A 19,678-nucleotide genomic window follows, 5' to 3' on the forward strand; every position below is an offset into this window, starting at 1 on the left:
TAAAGGTCGATGTTTAGTGATTCAAACTGTTAAACTTTCAATGATCTAATATAGACCCAGATTTTTTTATAGTTGTATCATCATTTTTATAAGACTATCTTACAGTAATAATTTTAATTTTACTGTATTCATTTTCTTTTGCTCATGATGCCTGTATACATTCATTTGTATTGCTTTTGTTACCAGCCACTTGATTAATTTCCTTTTTTTGATCTTATTTATAATCACATATAGGGATATGGTACCCAAGACTTGTGGTCCATGATAATCATCATTCACAGATGCAGAGAATGAGGTGATTGTGCTGGACTAGATAACTGCTCACACTTGGTCAGAGGCAAAGCTAACAAGTCCTCCAGTGACCATATCTGGGAGCAGGTGGTCAAGGATGTGAATGCCATTGAAGGCCATAGCCATGATTATAGGAAAATCAGAAATTAGGCCAGTGGTGTGATAACCAAAGCAAAGAACCATACCATTGCCACTGCATGGGAACAGAGGTCTACTGTTGTGATCCTGCTACTGAACCACCACTGATTGAGACAGAGGAGTTCCTGTCCACTGTTGGAGATCCAGGCAGCTCATCAGGAGGTTCCAGATTCATTGTTGACATTGGTGCTGAGGTAGAAGATGACCAAAGTCTGTCTACTGGTATATATATATATATATATATATATATATAGAGAGAGAGAGAGAGAGAGAAAGAGAGAGGGGGGGGCAGTGAGATGAGAGAAGAGGGGGAGAAAAGGAAAGTGGATAGAAGATTGGTGTATAAGATGTTTCTTAATATGCAGATGTAAAGTGGATTTGTTGACGTTTATTGTGTGTTGTTTGAATTGTAATGCCTTTCCCTCTTTCATCTCTATTTCTTTTGTCTAGGTATATCTGGTACTGATTTTCCATTACCACCTACAAATGGTAGGTACATACTTTTTCCTATTACTGTACATAAAGTTGATTAATAAAGTATTTTGTTTTAATTGCAGTTGCATGTATTATTGCTTAACTTATAGAAAATAAGTTTGATCAGTTTTCATTCTATTTCTCTCTTTTTTGTATTAACTACTTGTTATCATAGGTGAGCCTGCTACTAGAATTGTGGAACTCCTACTACCTGATTTCAGAGTATTGGCAGTCTCTGATGATGATGATGATTTTGATGAAGAGGCACAGTCAGGTAATGCAGAGGGTCAGTCTGACACTGAGGTTGTGGCTCCCAAATCCCCTGTCCATGGTTGGGGATTGGAATAAAGATTAAGGTGTTTACCTCTCAAACAAGAGATTCAGGGTTTGATTCTCACTAAAGGAATTTGACTAGACTTAAAAAGGCCCACAAAGACATCTAGCCTTGTAGTTACCTATGAACCTATGTATCATATCTTGGACACAGTCAGTATGCCTACACATACCCATGGCATGGAGCATTCTGAGATAGGACAGGTTGAGTATGACACAGTTGATCAGGGTAATGTGGTTACTCCAGTTGCAGAGCTCACAGACTCTCCCTGTAACTGTCATGAGGGTGAAGTATCACAGAATGGTGTTGGTAGAGGCGCTCAAAGGAAGCCTGCTTCCAAACCATCCTGATGGTATGTCAGTAGGTGAGGCTCAGTGTATGTGTAGAGCCATCATGGAAGCACAGACACATTCCACAAGGGCCTCAGAAGAAATAGTCTGAGTATCGCATGTGCATTCTGACATGAAAGACTGCTTGAGCCATGTAGGCAACTTCTTGGACAGCAAGAATGACACATTGGATCAGGCAGTGTCTATAATGGAATGTTTGCTGGGGAAGGGTCAGTATCCATGGTGCTGTAGAGATGCTACATCATTAGTTGTTAACCTACATGGCCGTGCCAGATCCTGCTCCCATAGTGTCACTTCTTCCACTGCTCCATTAGTGACTGAGGTGTCTACATCCAGACCTGGTAGGCCACACGTCCATGGTCACGGGCATATCTGTGATGAGACCTACAAAAGCAGAACATCATTCATGCTCAGTTAGCACCCTGACTTCTAGCCAGGGCCCTAGAACTAGCAGTGCATCTCCTGGCAGATGTAGTTCTTGTGGTCAGAGGCAATAACAGTGATATGACTACTCTACCATGCATGGTTCACACCTGTCCAATATGCCAGGATGTAATCCTAGCTTAAGTGTTTTGATTATGTTCATGCAAACCCACACACATTAACTATCATCTTGACCATACCGTCTCACACACGTTATATAAACATTACTTCTGAATGATATAAATCTGCTGCTACTGGCCCTAAGAATTGTATATTTGCTGAAAAACTTGTTTCTTGCTTTTCTGGTATCAGGCTTGCCCTCCTGTAACTCCACCCTATGCAAGTGATGATGACTGTGCCCTGGCCGTTGCAGATTTCTTTGTAACTTAGGGTTGACTATGCCTGATGCACAAAGTGGATACTAATGCTTGCTTACTTAAATGCTTGCTTTAATGGAATGTATTGCAGAACATGTATTAATATTTCGTATTCCTACTCAGTTATAAATATTTATTGTATTATTCTAACTAAGGCATTCCTTCTAGGTAAGTAATTATTGTTTTTTCCTAACCTCTGCAAATAATACTAACATTCACCTGCTCACTGTTGTTTTATCTACATTGGTCAACTATAATATGTGATGTACAGCACTGGCAAAATTGTATATGTATATTGCATAAATCACTCATGAGTTACTGTATAGATGAACCATATTTCATCTTAGTGACAGAAATGCTTGCATATGAGAGTAATCATTTATATATCTCTTTTTTTAAAGGTTAAGTGCTTACATTGCTTAATACTGTCTCTACAAGATGTGTTCTTAGGGGTTGACTATCTGATGCTAACAGAACACAGCCATTACATGTTTAAGTAAAGGTCATGGACTTTTGAAGGCATTCATTTTACTATTTAGGATCTTGAGTTTTCACTTATGAACTATGTGTATGCTAGCCTTTGCCTTTTAGTCAGATGCATGGCATATCAAGCACACCTATGTCTGCCAGGATCATCTGCAGCTGGTTTTTCTTCCTCAGACTCATCACCTGTATCTGCTGTATCTGCTGACCCTGCTTCCAGTCCTGGAAATTGTGGTCCTGAGACTTGTTGACCTTGTTGTAGCTGTTTCCTGACATTTACATTGTGCAACATGGCACAGAGTGTGAGCATTTTGGCAGAGGTGGCTGGATCATACTCCAGGACACCACCTGATGTTGCCAGATGCCAGAATCTTGATTGAAGAAAGCCAAATACACATTCAGCAATATTCCTAGTTTGAGCATGGGCATCATTGTATCCTTGTTCAGTGGGGTTGTGTGGGTATCTCATGGATATCATGAGCCAGGGTTCTAGTGCATAACCTGCATCCCCCACTGGATATCCTTGGCAAAAGTCAAACCTTAGGTTCAGGTCACAGGTGTGCCATGTGTGTGAGGTGGGATAACTGGCAGGGTTACCTGCACACACATTGTAGATGATCCCTTGAGTATTACAGACCACTTGACAGTTGATAGAGTGGAAGCCTTTCCTGTTGATGTACCTACTTCCCTGTTCACCAGCTGTGTCTTTTATTTCTATGTGTGTGCAATCTATGACCCTCAGAACTTTAAGAAACTGTGTTATAGGACAGAATTGTTGCATGGTTGTTTCTCTCTACTCTGGGTTACGTGGAAAATTATTATGATCCCTTGCACACCGAAGTATTGCATTTAGAAATGGATATAATATTCTAGAGGCTGAGGTCTGTGATACCCCTAATATATTTCCTGTGGGTCTCTAAAAAGTACCTGTAGCTAGCATACATAATGCTACACATACTTTGGTTTCCACTGGGGTGGGTTCTCCACAAATTCCCAGAACCTCAGGTAAGGGAGGCAGAGGCTGTATATTTCCTCTAGGGTCCCTTTCCATTTATTTCACTCTATAATTTCTGTATCATACATTCCTCCACTCCACAATGGGGGAGCCACCACTGATCCCGGGAACTATCGCCCTATTAGCCTGACAAGCCTGGTCTGCAAGGCCATGGAACATATCATCATGGAACTCATAAACAAATACATTGATAACCTCCAAACTCTGAATCCCACACAGTTCGGGTTTGTGAAAGGCAGATCATGCCTCCTGAACCTGATTGACTTCTTTGAGGCAGTCACCAAAGCCATAGATGAGGGTAAGGTTGTTCACACAGCCTATCTTGACCTCACCAAGGCTTTTGACACCATCCCCCATTCTGGAATTACAGCTAAACTCACTAAACTAGGTATAAATCCCTACATCACAAGATGGGTTGCCAACTGGCTCACTGACAGAACCCACACTGTAAAAGTTGCAGACTCCAAATCTGACCTCAAACTAGTGACAAGTGGAGTACCACAGGGTTCAGTCCTGGGACTTCTCCTGTTTGGTATCTACTTCTCTGAAGTACAGGCTAACACAGAAGGCCTCTGGCGAACGAAGTTTGCAGATGACTGCAAACTAGGAGCCACAGTCAAGTCCCCAAATGATGTGGACACCCTACAGAAAGGCCTCGCTGAGACAGATGCCTGGTGTCAGAGCCATGGCCTCAAGCTCAGTGCCAAAAAGTGCAGTGTCATCCCCTTTGGTAAAAACTCTGTACCCATGAACTACCACATAGGCAGCAATCTACTTAACACCAAATGTCTGATAAGAGACCTTGGGACCCAGGTGGACAGTAGTCTCTCCTTTGATAGTCACATCGCCACAGTAGTCAGGAAGTCCTTCGACATGGCACACCTCATCATAAAAGGGTTCTCATCCAGGAAAAAAGAGGTCATTGTTCCACACTCATTAGACCCATTATAGAGTACAACACCCCTTTTGGAATGTACCTCACAAGACATCTGCAGCAGCTGGAAAGGCCACAGAAGTACCTCACAAAGAGTATTACTGGCCTCAAACAAATGCCCTACACTGACCGTCTCAAAAAAATCCAGCTTTACTCCATAGCATATCGCCTACTCCAAGGTGATCTCTGCCTAACATATAAAGCTATGTCAAACCCAGAGCTGTTGGACATGCTACACCTAAAGAAATCCCAATCCCTCTGAGCTACACGCACTAGGGACCTAAACCTTGTCACCACAATAAACAGGACATGCTGGAGGGATAGATTCCTGTCCCAGAGACTTCCTATACTCTGGAACAGGCTACCCATCTATGTCAAGCAAAGGTCTTCATTAGCACTTTTCAAGAAAAATCTTGATGAGTGGATGGGAAATAGGAAATACACCCCAGGGATCACGTCTGTCTCTCTGCTTGACAGTGGCACAGGAAAATAACTTTCTTGGGTGGCGTAAGCCAGGGAACCTTGTTGGCTAGGCTTATGTAGGCCCTTGGGCCAATAGCCTAGTATCTACCTATGAACTATGATAAGTCAAATGTGGTCTGAACACTCTTTTCTTTCTAGATCAAGGTCTGGCAGCAACTGCAGCACCATGTATTTAAGCCTGTTGCACATACAGGTTAATGATGACAGCAGCATTTGCTGCCACAAAGTGTTTTTGCCTTAATCCCTAACTTTCCTTCTCCCTTACATGCCTGTTCACCACCAGGAGGCAGGTGTGCAATGGGGATATGTTAGCATATCATCCCACCTCAGCAGCACCTCTGCCAATGTCCCTTCACCTATTCTCCCTTTAGGACAATGCCCAGTCCATCCCCAGTATCCATCAAAGATTAAACATAAGATACAGCCATGTGCATATTCTCCCTCCCAGGATAAGCATGCCCATCCTTTGTTTCAGGCACTCTGGGCCATGCTTAGGGCTTTATATCTCTACACTATGGTGCTGGCTGGTAAATGGCCCATGTTTCACAGTAATCCTGGATCCTGCTACATAGTATAGAAAGACTTATTTTTTAAGAGTAAACTAATAGATAGTTAAATGGCTAAAGGTAAGGGGTTCTCCTACTCTTACCCTGAGACTTGTCTGAAGAATATGATGCAACTTTGTTGGTGTTTTATATATATATATATATATATATATATATATATATATATATATATATATACGCAAACAAACAGTTTGATTTCAGTAGTATTCAGTGCAAATTGTATGATATATACATTGTGTTGTAGAAACTACTATAACCATATGTAATTACTGTTGAGCTAAGGATTTATTACATTATATAAGAATATTCATGTTGGTGGTGTGGCATCAGATAATCAGGTGAAGAGAGATGGGGCCTCACATTCTTCTACAGATACTGTTTTATTAAATAAAGTGCCACTTTTGTGCTGATGATACAACTGCATGCTAACACATGTGAATTTGTATTTCAGTATATAAGATAAATATATATATTTTTTTATTTTATATATTATTTTTATATTTATTTTTTTTCCTGTTGGTGACCTGCACTAACAATTATGAACTTGTATAGGATGTCGCAATTATGTTTTCATGTAAGGCAACTTTGTGTTATATCACACAAGATGAACACGTTTTACGAGTACCTGATGAGGTAGTTGTTGTTATGTTCATACAAGGGATGAGGGAGTGACCGGGGAAGCACATGGGACACATAGGAGGGTTTTGCCATTATTAATCTTTGAATAATCCTTCTTGCATAAGTATACCTGATAAGCTGTGTGAACTGTATTCATTTTGGTCAGCTAGTTATTTCTATTTTTATGCATTGATAGTTAATTTTGAGTTAAATTGTTATGTAAGTAATACTAACAGTGTTTTTTTAAGTGTTGATAGATTTTTGGGGCAAATGGGAATAAACATTTCTATGTTGGTTCTGGTTGATATTGAAGCTTTTTCTCTATGTAGGCTACATTAAGCTTGTAAGTTTATACTGAGTGTCTCACAAAGGTGGGTATAGATGATTTTTCTTGCAGATGTTTGAATGAATTTTGTGACATGGAATTTAAATGGATTAATCAAACCAATTAAAAAGAATAAAATACTTTGTTATGTAGTGAAGTCTTGGGTAGTATCTCTGCAAGACACACAACTGAATGATTAGGGATATGAAGCACTGCAAAAAAGATATTCCCCCAGATTTGATAAAATTTGTGTAGGCATAGTGTAAAGTCTACACGGTAGGTACTGTGGCCATGTACACAGTACCCCCTTGGTAGCACACCATGCATATTAATGAAGGCACATTACTGAGAGACAGCTGTGTGACATGGTTATTGAATCAGTGTAGGGAGTGTGTTACTGTGTCCAGAAATGAGTAACACCCCCCCTGCACTGTGAAAGTGCAGTATATCAGTGTATTCATATGTATTAAATTTAATTTTTTTATGTTTGCGCAATGAGGTGCGCAGCAACTGACACATGCCAGACATCTCAAAATAGAAGCTGGATACATTTAATTATGAATACAAATGTCTAATTTAAGCATAGCTGAGTGGGGTTGTGTGGCACACTGCTGTGATCAGCGGTTCTTAAACATAGTAGAGAGGTATATGTAAAACTAAAGCAGAATTCTACATGCCCATGTAGCCAAATGGTTAGAGTGGCAGCCTTATGTGCAGCAGGTGCAGGGTTTCAATACCCAGACAGATTATCAAGCATCTATTTTGTAAGTGCAAATTATGCCAATTATTTTTAAATCCTGCTTTGCTGCACTCAGCTAACCTCTACTAAGCACAGCTAAACCTTGCCAAGCACTGCTTAAACAAGGAACATTTTAGCACCATTTAGCTGGTTTGCTCACTGCTAAGCTGTGCAAAGCACTGCTCTTCTTTTGCTAGTCTAAGCACTGCTCAGCTCAGCAAAGCTGGTTTGCATGGTGCCAAGTGACACACCACATTTTTAAAAATGACCAAATGATGTGCAAGGGCAGGAAAACAGGCTTTTTTAAGTGCAACAGGTGGGAATATAGTATAACCTGTTGGAGTTTGAACCATGCAAGAAGTCTGGCAGATATTGGAGAGGGTGCACACTTCTGGGTGCAGAGATAGGGCATTCTTGGGTCCAGGGTCATGGTTGCACTCCTAGTGAAATACCATGATGTCCGGCTGCTGCAGGGCCAGTACCAGGGATCGGAGTATAAGTCAGAGGCCTGGGACTGACTGGCATGTGATCTCACCAGTGCAACTGGTATCTCCCGCACAAGTGAGCAGGTCCATCACCATTCTGATGATCTGAAGTGGAGGAAGAGGGGACTTCTGGCCACCTGGGTCCAGGATGCTCAAGACAGGAATGCCCCAAAAGTTTGTATGCACTGTTAGCATTGTTTTACCAATACCTAATCTGAATGTATGATAGACAGGTATGCATAATGGTGTGCTTCTCTCTCTACAGCTGCAGAGGAGAGAGCTTGCAACCTAGAGGCCCATGCAGAGTGCCTGGTCAGGTTGCGCCTTGAGTGTGGTGAGTACAGATTAATTTGCAATATATAGTCAAATACACAAGATAGAGTAATTCAGTCACTGCAGTAGGTACATACTGTACAGATTTGTGTAATGCAATAAATGTGGATGTAGGGTTGTACTGCAATAACTGTCTACTGTAAAGTATAGTGCAATAAAAATTAAAGCATTAAACCTGATAATGTTAATGAAATAAAGATTCTACTGCAATAATTGTGGAATTACAGCTGTATTGCAACACCTGCATTATCCCAAATGATGTTTAATAAAGACTCAAAAACATGACAATAACTGCATAAAGGTAACCCTAATAAAGCTGTGTTGTGCAATATGTGTATAAGTAGGGCTGCTGTACATGAAATCAAGTATGACATCTGCTCTGAAATAACAACACAAAGAATACCACTAACTGACTCAAGATTAGCTAAGAAAGAGTGTTATGCTAAACTGTAGATTTAGAGCTGTACTACAAGATATACGCATCATGAAATTTCTGCACTACGATCTGAAACAATACAAGGAACACACAAGTTTTATTGTGTATATCAGGAGTGCCTTGTGTTCAACATTGCATTTCAGCTATATGCATTCCTGCTCTGAGGAACGGTGCTGCAGACAGGTATGAAACTGTAATAGCTGTAGACTGCAAATATACTATCTGCAACTGTATATGGGTCAGGTAGACAACCCAGTACTCCAATATGGTTTGCACACGTCACAGATATTTCCATCCACTAAGAGTTTATTGTGTACACCTGCATTCTGTATATTAATGGACAGTATACCTAGTATCTCTGTCATGCATGAATCTCATGCATGTGGGTTCAGCTGTCACTGCAGTCTTGTGTAAAACTGTACCTCTATTACAAGGTCATAGTTTGTTTCTAGGTGAGCTCTAGGCAAATAGACAGCCAATACTCAGCAGTGGCTCAGTAACTCAGTTTGTTAAATACTGTGTCTGATGTACATTTTGTCACACACAGACCAGGGCTTGAATCCATTGACAAGTACTAATAAATATTACTGAATCAGTTATGTATTGTTGACAGATTTTCTCCCCACAGGAATTACAGGTAAATGGGTGCAGTAGCCCTTATTATGGGTTAATAATTTGTGTGTTCAGAAGTTAACAGCATTGATCAGAAATGTGATAAGATGTCAGAAAATAAAGGCAACATGTAGAATACTAATAAAAGATATTACAATAAATAAAATGTGTAATCTTGGTATGGCTGTGTGTCTGTGTACATTTTCAGACATTCTAACCCCATGCCTGCCAAGGATGGCATGATAGTTGTTTATTCTCTGTACTGTACACTATATATGTCTCTAAGCACTGTCACAGACTGTAATCACTGTCACCTAATCCTTCTGTCACAGATCTATTATCAACATGATTATGCCAAAAGCACAGTCACACTACATCAGTCTGCAGTACACCTTGGTAGTCATATAGGTCCACCTGACATGTAATAGTCCTCTGTAGTTGTGTACCTGTAGGTGTTACAGCCTGGCCCATGCTGTCCAATGTGGATAGCTAGAGAGGTATGTACGTGCTACAGTAGCTATAGGGCACTGTTATACATAAAGGAAGGGCAGACCTGTAGAGTAATTAACAGTACTGTTGCAAACTATATAGTCTATACTGGTACTAAAGGACTGTATTTCTCTCTCCCCCACCACTTATCTTCACCATAATTTATTATTGTTATACATCAGTTATGGTTTACTATTAACAAATGTTCTCTAAATGTTATGTTGGGCCTTGTGTTTTATTATTGTTATGTAATACAATGGTTGCATACTAACATGACAAGTTGCATTACCTATGCTGTTGGCCTTATGCAGTTACTGTTACTGGCATGCTGTTACTGTACTGTTATCTCACTTTTTGTTGTGTTCCATATACTATACAATGTTATGTTACTGGGTTATTTGCAATGTTCTAGCATGCTGTTATAACTAACTAATTGACTTGTTTGTTACTAACCTATACATATTGAAATACCTCAACAACACAGCTCGACTGGGTAGGCTGGTTCCTGCCAATCTGCCTACCCTACCTCAGCCGGCCATGGTACTAGGTCCCAGCATGTCTGGGATCCAAGCCACTGGTTCCCCCTCTGCTGGCCCTGCACCATCTATGGGTGAAAGTGCCTCAGGGTACAGGGTCAGAAGGGGGGTTGTCACCCATGATTAGCTACCACTGATGGTACGCAGGATAGTGCATCATGGTTATGAGGATTGCCTGTGCCAGACTGAAGCCAGAATGGCCAATCTGGAAGGGCAAAGTGGCCCCGGTGCCCAGCCTCCACCACAGCCACCTTCATGGCAGTGAAGGGGCAATGTTGATAGCCAATGGGCAGGCAGCTCAGTCACACTGCTGCTGTTTGGGGCATATGGATCTCTGATTCCACAACAGTCTTCCCATCCGTGTTTACCCCCTCATGTGCCACACTACCTCTGTATTCTGTCTTGTCTGTCTGCAAATGCAACCTCTCCTACTCAACTTACCTCCCCACATGTACCTATATCCCTTCCCCAACAGTCCAATCTCTCCTTTAAAAAAAAAACCTGTGCCACAAAAAAAAATGCTCCATATATAACTCTCCACCTGAATCTACTGGATACAATTAATTATTACATGAAGAACTAATCAACACAGTTATTTTGCCGTCATCCATCTCTCTGGGGTGTGAGGCTCCAAATTCCAAATTCTGTACAACCTGACAGCTGTTGCTGTACAAGAAATGGAGAGCTATGGGGTCCTTTCCTACACCCTTCCTGCACATCCCTACCTGCCTTCCATTATGTTTTTTCCCTTGCTTGCCCCCATTTTGCCACATTCCTATCACCCCCTTTTGTTTTTCTTTTTTTATATTAGTGTGGGTTTAAGCGGAGCTAAGCGGCATGGTGCACAGCACAAACCCAATTAAAACTGCTTAAAAGTGCCTTATCATCTTATATGTTTCTGACAGTGTTAGGCACAACTGCAAAACAATCACCCTTGCCATGCCTCGAACCCAGACCCCTGTCAATTACAGCACAGTGCATTAGCCCACTAGGCCACTCAGCTCTGAATTAAAGCAGCTGTTTCCACCAACATATCCTGATTGCCACTGACACATTGCAAGTAAATATAATGGGAAAATTGGCAGAGCACATGGAACTGTGATGCAGACACTGCACCAGTACACAACCAAATAAATAATAATGGATGTACATGGGCCTGGGATAGCAGGTATAGCTGTCAACTGTACAGACTGTTGCAGAATGTCCACAGTTTTGCCCCCAAGGTTTGGTATGGTTTTCACAAAACTATATGTGTCTGCTAAACTACTGGCAAGTCATTAAAGATTGAGAATAGACGGTCATGGCAAACATTTCAGTGTCACACCTCATACCCGTCAGCAAACACATGTTAATGCAATTCCGGTGTTGCAGACTGTATGCATGCCCATATATCTTGCAAACACACCTGCTATAGCAGTGACTTAGTATCTCAGTCCGTTAAATGCCTTGCATGCAGTACACTTTGACACCCACAGTCCTGGGTTCAAATCCGGTGCGTTCCACTTCAGTTACAGTTTTGTGAAAGCAGAAAATAATGACTGTGTCATGCAATTTTCACCAAAAGAGGTTGCTGCTACTGAATTAACTGCTACCCATGTTAGCAAGTCAAAGGCCTATAGATAGAGCCACACTGCACATATTCATATGGCCTACCTATATCTCGCCTATGACTCGCTGATTGGCACTGTTACATAACAGATGTACCTTAACCACAAGCCTCAGCTGGACTGTTATGGGTACCCTCACCCTAGCTGTGCTGTAACCACAGAGCAGACACTGCTCCCTCAGTGACACATACAGCTTGTTTTTCTCCACTATGAGTCCTAGGCAAAAAGCAGCAGCTGCAGACTGCAACATATGCAGCTGCATGTTAAGCTACCTACCACAGACCTACCATACCTCACAATCATCCCCTACAACAAGGGATCCACACAACACCCATACATAAAGGGGGCAAAGGTCAAGTGACAGGGATATGTATCACAGTCTGCCCCTACAAACATTAATAGACCAGCAGCTACTGTAGCAGCATGCATATTCTGACAGGTATGATGTCTGAAATTTACATGCCTCTTCCCCCTTACTGACCTCAACCCACAATGTTTAACACTGATCTGCCAGATAATCTTAAAGTCATTTGGCAATGACATAGCATGCAAAACTGTGGACATACCTTATAAATCTCAACAGTGGACAGTATCTGTACCTCCCCTTCACAATGCTGTAGTCTCCACACCTCACTAATATCCATCTCACAGACTAACAAAGGGGTCAAGGCTTACATGAAGGCTTTAAGTATTGCACTGTTCTGTCATGTCATTGGCTAATGAAAATGCTACCCAGCTGTTCTGGATGCAATTAGCAAGTCTGAGCCATGAATTGGTGCAGAGACAATCACATATTACTGAGCATTAATTACAAAAGGCAAGCAGCTACCTATGGAAAACAGGTCTGTAACTTGCTTTACCAAGACAGACTGTGATTTTAGAAGCATTTCTGTTGAGGATATGTGCACAAAAGGATTACATCACTCTACCAGGTATGTAATACAAGTCCCCATATAATGGGATGCAGATGGGAGGATGCAGTTATGGGGAATCAGGATTACAACAGTAGGCCTGTAGTACATCTCTGAGAATGACATGTTGGTGATAGTGTGCTGTCCAACAGCTACAGGCATGCCTCTCAACTGTATCTGCTGTGAATTACATCACAGCTGTGGCCCTCTCACTCCCTCCTACAATGGTTGGCTCCTGTATGAATTCTACTGAATTATGTTAGACATATTGACAGTAAGTAAGGGTGAACACAGCTGTCATATCACATGATGTACTGTCATACAGCTCTTCTCAGTCTGTGAATGACACACAGGCATAGTTCCGACATTGTAAAGATGTCCCTGACTGTCCCAGATATACTCTGGCTAGGTCACAGTGTAGTCGATATTCATATGTCAGTGTTTGAGAGCTATGGCTAACATACCTGGCAACCCCCTACAGCAGGACATAAGGTCATAGTCATCATTACGTGGGGGACACAGGCCAAACCTCAGCAACAGAGTGTACATATTGGTTATCCAAAGTAAGAGTATGACTAGAGTAACAGATATTACTGTAGCAGAACTGTTTTCTGAGGGTTCTGGCATGTGATAGCCATATTCTTTATATTCTGAGAACAACCATCAATTATTGGTCAACCACTTGCCAGACATCCACAAGTTTGTGCCAAAAGGACCACAAATACCAGACATATGTACATATTCAGCAAACATCTGTGTACTGGAGAGGTATGACACCTACAGGGAGGATATACTACAGCAGGTTTGCATTGCTGTCTGTCATTGCGGCACACTGATGTTGCTGGACTGTCCCCATATATTTGCAATAACACACACCTATGTGTCTGACAATGACTGTAGGACATAGTAGTGGTGCTTTGCCACAGGGGACGTACCACAGTAGATGGCATTGATGGATGTGGAGAAATACATCACACTCTGTCAAGGCACACAGGGACATAACCAATACTGCTATGCTATGTTGGTGATAGAGACATACATAGTGTGTTGATAGACTGCAGGATATGGTGTGGGAGGTAGCAGTGGATAGTGCAGGCCAGTTTGGATGTGCAGGCTCCGTACATATGGGACATCAATGTATCTGGTCCTGTGATGTCTTCTCCTCTTGTTGTCTTTCAGAAAGGATGTACAGAAGGAGGCACCTGCCATTTTCAGAGGCTGAAAATAATGTCATACTGGATGGCCTCAGACTGCATCACAACATTCTGCTGTCCAGGACTTGCCAGCATCATGACCAACGTGCAGCACTGTGGGCTGACCTCATCACAGCAATCAAGCAAGTAGGCCTACAGGACAGAACCCACAAGCAGGTCTGACACTAGGCAATGGATATGGTCAATGCTGCATGGCAAAGGGCTGCCATTGTAGCCAGGGACCATGCTGCCACCAGTGGAGGGCCTGCAGCAGAACAACCACTCTCAACCACAGAGGACTTCCTGGAAAACCTAGGAATAACCACCAGCTCCCAAGCATCCATCACCCTGTACATCATGGAGCTGGCTGCCACAGTATCCACAGCAGAGGAGAATCCAGGTAAGCTTCCTGTGTTCATCACTGTAAAAGTATATCAGTCAATGTGGCAGCCTCTACATGCCAGTACACGGGTGCCAGATCTATTTGCATGGTGGGGTGGTTTGATTTTAATGCAGAGTTGTGCACACATACTTAGAATGTCAGCAATGTAGGCAGTATTAGATTAGCTACTGTGCATGTTGATATATACGCACATATTACCCTGTAACAATGTCACATTTGGTATTGCTGACAATACCTCTCCCTCACATTTCTATTCGCATGTCAGGTGTGGCCAGAGGCCAAGGTTCTGTACCTGGTAAGTGTGATACTGTTGTTGTACAGATCATATATACCTTAAGAATGTTAACAGTTGACATTTTGCCATAGGCACAACTGTTATGCTTAGTCAGAGTACAATACTTGTATGTTCAATTTTGAAGGGGTTAGCTGACGTGCATTGAATGGGTAATCACATATATTTACAGGAGCAGTAATGCATTTGCACTTATTTTTTGAGAAGATCTATGCAGTCTGCTATAGAGGAAGCAATCATTCACAGATACCTGTCCACCCAACATATGGAGATGGGACATACCTGAGGCAGTGATACTAGAACTGGAGTAGTATGTTCAAGATGGGTGCATTGGGTTTTAGATGTAGTTCTATCACATACACTGACATATTGCTTATCGCACAGGTGTTTAGTACTGGCAACATTAACCGGATGTAGCTGCACTGCATCTTATAAAGAGCCTGTCTTGTATGTGTATGTTGTAGTCTGCTTGTGTGTTGTGCATGAGATCAGAAATAAAATGTGGTATGTGTAATGCAGTTGTAGCTCCTCACCTATAGGTGTATGTGTGTGGATTACCATACATAATAGGGCAGGGAGTAATGTACTTATTTTGTCTTCCTCCTGACAGGTGAACATGGAGGTTGTAGTCTGTTCCCCTCACAACCTGATGTCAGTGTCTCATCAGATGCTGATGATGATGATGGTCATAGTGAGGCACAGGTGGGGGTTTTGGGGGCTGAATCTGTCCCATGGGTTGACATCCCACTTCATTCCCCAGTGTCGCTGCACACAGTCAGTATGTCCACACATACCCAGTCCTCTGTGGTCACAGATATAGGACAATCAGAGTGTGGAGACATTGAACAGGAGAGTGTGGCAACTATGACATCAGTGAGTGTCGACACTAGCCACATCCAAAGAGCTGGTGAGGTCCCACACAGGCAGATTGGCAGGGGTGGTCAAAGGAGGACTGCTATCCATCCACCACCTGTCACAGGTCTCACATCATGGGTCACCCGATGCATGTTTTGGTCTGTCATGGAGGCACAGGCATGTTCCAAACACAACACCAGACAGATGCTCAGGATCATGTATGCATCATTGTCTGACATCCATAACTCCCTCCACCACATTGGTGACGCCATGCATCATTTCACTTATGTAGTAGACAGACAGTGGGGTGAGACATTGTCAGTCCTTGACCACACATTGTCTGTGCTAGAACATGTGGTGAGAGTGGGGCATCAGACACGTGTCCCTAGATCAGCAACAACATCCGCTGACAGTCCATGTGGCCATGCACACTCACGCTCCCATAGTGGCAGTACATCCAGCACTACAGAATGGAGGGTGCTGTCCACACCTGATGTGGCAGGCCATAGGCATATAGTCCTGGGTGGTCCCTTGAGGGACACGAGCCTAGAAGACACCAGTCACTATAAGCGACTAGTACCACATCTGACCCTGGGCATGGTGGTGTCAATGCTACTCCTGGCAGAACCAGTTCGTGTGTTCATGGCCAGAGATGGTGAACTGTCCATTCTGCCATGTACAGTCCACAACTGTCCAACATATGCACATGTAGGGCTAGCACATGGTTTGACTATGTACGCGCACTCACTCAAACATCTATCACATGTGGGAAACCAACAGACACACATGGCACCTCTCCATGGCCCAGCTGACCAGCACCTTTTCCTGACTCACACACATGATGTCAACTGTTTGGCACAGCATAGGCCTCTGGCACCCCCACACCACACCCTGTGCATGTGATGATACCTGTGTCTCATCCCTACCATCCATACCATCGATGTAGGGACATGCAAACATGTGCCTGATGACAGGTGCTGTATTCTGGCATGTGTCATGAGTACACATCAAAGTGTTTGTACCTTTGTTGCATGATGTTAGATTGGTAGTAGTGTTTTAGACTGACAGGTGTCTCTCAAAACTTTGTATGTTTCTATTTCAGAGGTCTGAGTGGCTATGCCATGGAGACTTGGCATCAATACAGAGGCTCAGGATGACATGGCAGCAAAATGGGAATATCACATCAGCAAGGTATGGCTGTATATGTGCATGGTTACCTAGGTGCATAGGTGTAGAACAGTGTATCAGGGACAATGTTGGTGGACAGCATAATCCTGCATGCATACCCCATGGTAAGGCATGCTACCCTTGATACGTGTCACCTGGGTGTTCTGTACCTACAAATGTAGGTGGTGGCAGATAGCATTTATGCCTATGTAGATAATGGCTATTTAGGGCCAGCAGCTATTCACAGTGCCTTAAAATGTATAACCATTGCACACAGATAGGTGAGACAGGCACTCTGCTACAAGTCGATATATTCACACACAGAGTTGCCCTTATTGAGATTAGAAGCCCTACATATCTAGTAGTATACCTTATAGCACTAAGTACTTATCAAATGCATCACAGAGCGTATCTGTTTTGAGAGTGTCTGCCAGTGCTGTTAAGGTGGATGACATCAGCAGGCCTTGTAAAGTAGGCCAATGGGGGATTGACAGGTAGGCATGGGGTCTTAAAATGTCGAACCATTGCACACAGATAGGCAAGACAGGCACACTGCTGCAAGGGGATTATATTTGCACACAGAGTTGCTCTTATTAAGATTAAAACCCCTACCTATCTAGTAGTATACACTATAGCACTAAGTGCTTATTACACATGCCACAGAGCTGATCTGTTTTGACAGTGTCTGCCATTGCTGTTAAGGTGGATGACATCAGCAGCTGTTCACAGGGAGGCCAATGTTGTGGAGGAACGCTAGTCACAAGGCCATAAAATGATTGACCATTGCACAGACATAGGCATGATGGGCATGCCTGTACTGCTGTATGGGAAATATCTACATACACACACACACGCACGCACACACACAAGGTGGCTGATGTGAGATTAGACTCCTTGTCTACCTACTATTACACACTACAGCTCACAGTACTAGTTGCTTGCACCACCAGTTACATTTGGTGTACATGTGGCTGCAGCCACAGTACTTGTGGGCTACACAAAGTGGCCTTGTGTTACACAGGTTGTGTGGCCTGCAGAATGAGCCTGCTTTATGCTGTTATTGTATCTATTGTCACAGCAGTGGGATAACTGTTAATACCCCTGATATGTGTGTGCAGGTAACAGTATCACCATTTCTGGCCATTTGTAGTTTGCTAGGTGGAGAATTTGCTAGTGACAATACAGTCTGTGCAAGTCCTGTGTTGCAGCCATTGTAAATTATGCCACCTTTTCACCATTGTCTATCTACAGTGTGAGATTCCACAGGCACAGGGTTCTGTGGTTTGGTGGATTATGTCACTATGCGGCTGTGGTCTTTTACCATCAGACAACAGTGGTGTGTGTAGGTGCAGTTAACCCCAGCATTCTGGATGTAGGTGTGGACATTCGTGCACCTTCACAAACATTTACATATATATATATATATATATATATATATATATATATATATATATATATATATATATATATATATATATATATATATATATATATATATATATATATCTGTGCATTATATAACTGTGTTATATACAGTAGATATATGTGGAGGGTGTACATCACTGTACATCTTTATGTAGCTTTATGTCTATATATATATATATATATATATATATATATATGTGTGTGTGTGTGTGTGTGTGTATGTGTGTTTGTGTGTGTGTGTGTGTGTGTGTGTGTGTGTGTGTGTGTGTGTGTGTGTGTGTGTGTGTGTGTGTGTGTGCTACCTAATATGTTACCTCTATACATCTATATATATATATATATATATATATATATATATATATATATATATATGTATATATAGCCATATGCCACATACCGATAGATAAGGGTAATTATATTTGAGGGGGATAGGGAGAGACAGATACATATACATAGCTGTCTGTATGCACAGAGATATTTTCACATCTCAGTTCTTTAGGCTGATGAGGCATCAGACATGGGTTGAAATTAGCGTAGTGTAGGAGCATGCCCAGTGTGATTGTCAGTACTTACAAGGTGACTCCAGGCCAGAACTACCTGTATTCCAGTCCTGGATTTTGTGTGCTACAGCCAATTGGCTGCTGCACCTGATTCTGCAGTCCAGCACCTCCCTGATATTATGTCCAAGGGATTCTCCGGCTGTGCGCTGAATGTAATATATGACTCATACCTAGCGATTGTACAGATTGTAATAGACTGTACAGGGTTTTGCATCATATGTATAGTATGTTTTACATAGCATTGTGATTTTCTGGTACATCAGTGGCAAATCATTACAGATTGACATTAGGAACTAACGACAGACATTTGAGTTACTGACTCCAAAGACACCAGGGAGCCCATGCATGACCTGTTATTCTCTGCACTTTCTACATTTTTCTGGCCACTAGTTAATTCTTTATTTATTTATTTTTATTTTATTTTACATTTGTTAACCGGGAGAGTCCGACTGGATACATGTCCATTTTCAGCGGAGGCCCGGGGAGAAAAGCTCCAGGTACATAACAGACATATGAACATTGTTAATGCAAAAAAGGAAGATAGTTGAGTTCTAAATACAATATAAAGATACATCACATCTTGGGAAAAAAATAACGGCAGCATATAAAAAAAAAACATAGGCCAGTTACAAAGGCGAGGCGCCTTGTTAAAAAGCGGTTAAGGATAGTGAGGTAAGAGAAGGGTAAATGATAGTGGTTAATCAGGTTTGGAAGAGGGACATTGCCAGAGAGTATTGAGATGGGGTTTAAGCTTTTTTTTGAATTGTAGGAGTGAAGGTTCTGAGGTGAGCATGGTCGGTAGGGAGTTCCACATTTTACCTACA

Source organism: Protopterus annectens, chromosome 1.part1 (assembly GCF_019279795.1).
Source record: "Protopterus annectens isolate FY-2018-M chromosome 1.part1, PAN1.0, whole genome shotgun sequence".
In the NCBI taxonomy this organism is placed as follows: domain Eukaryota; kingdom Metazoa; phylum Chordata; order Ceratodontiformes; family Protopteridae; genus Protopterus; species Protopterus annectens.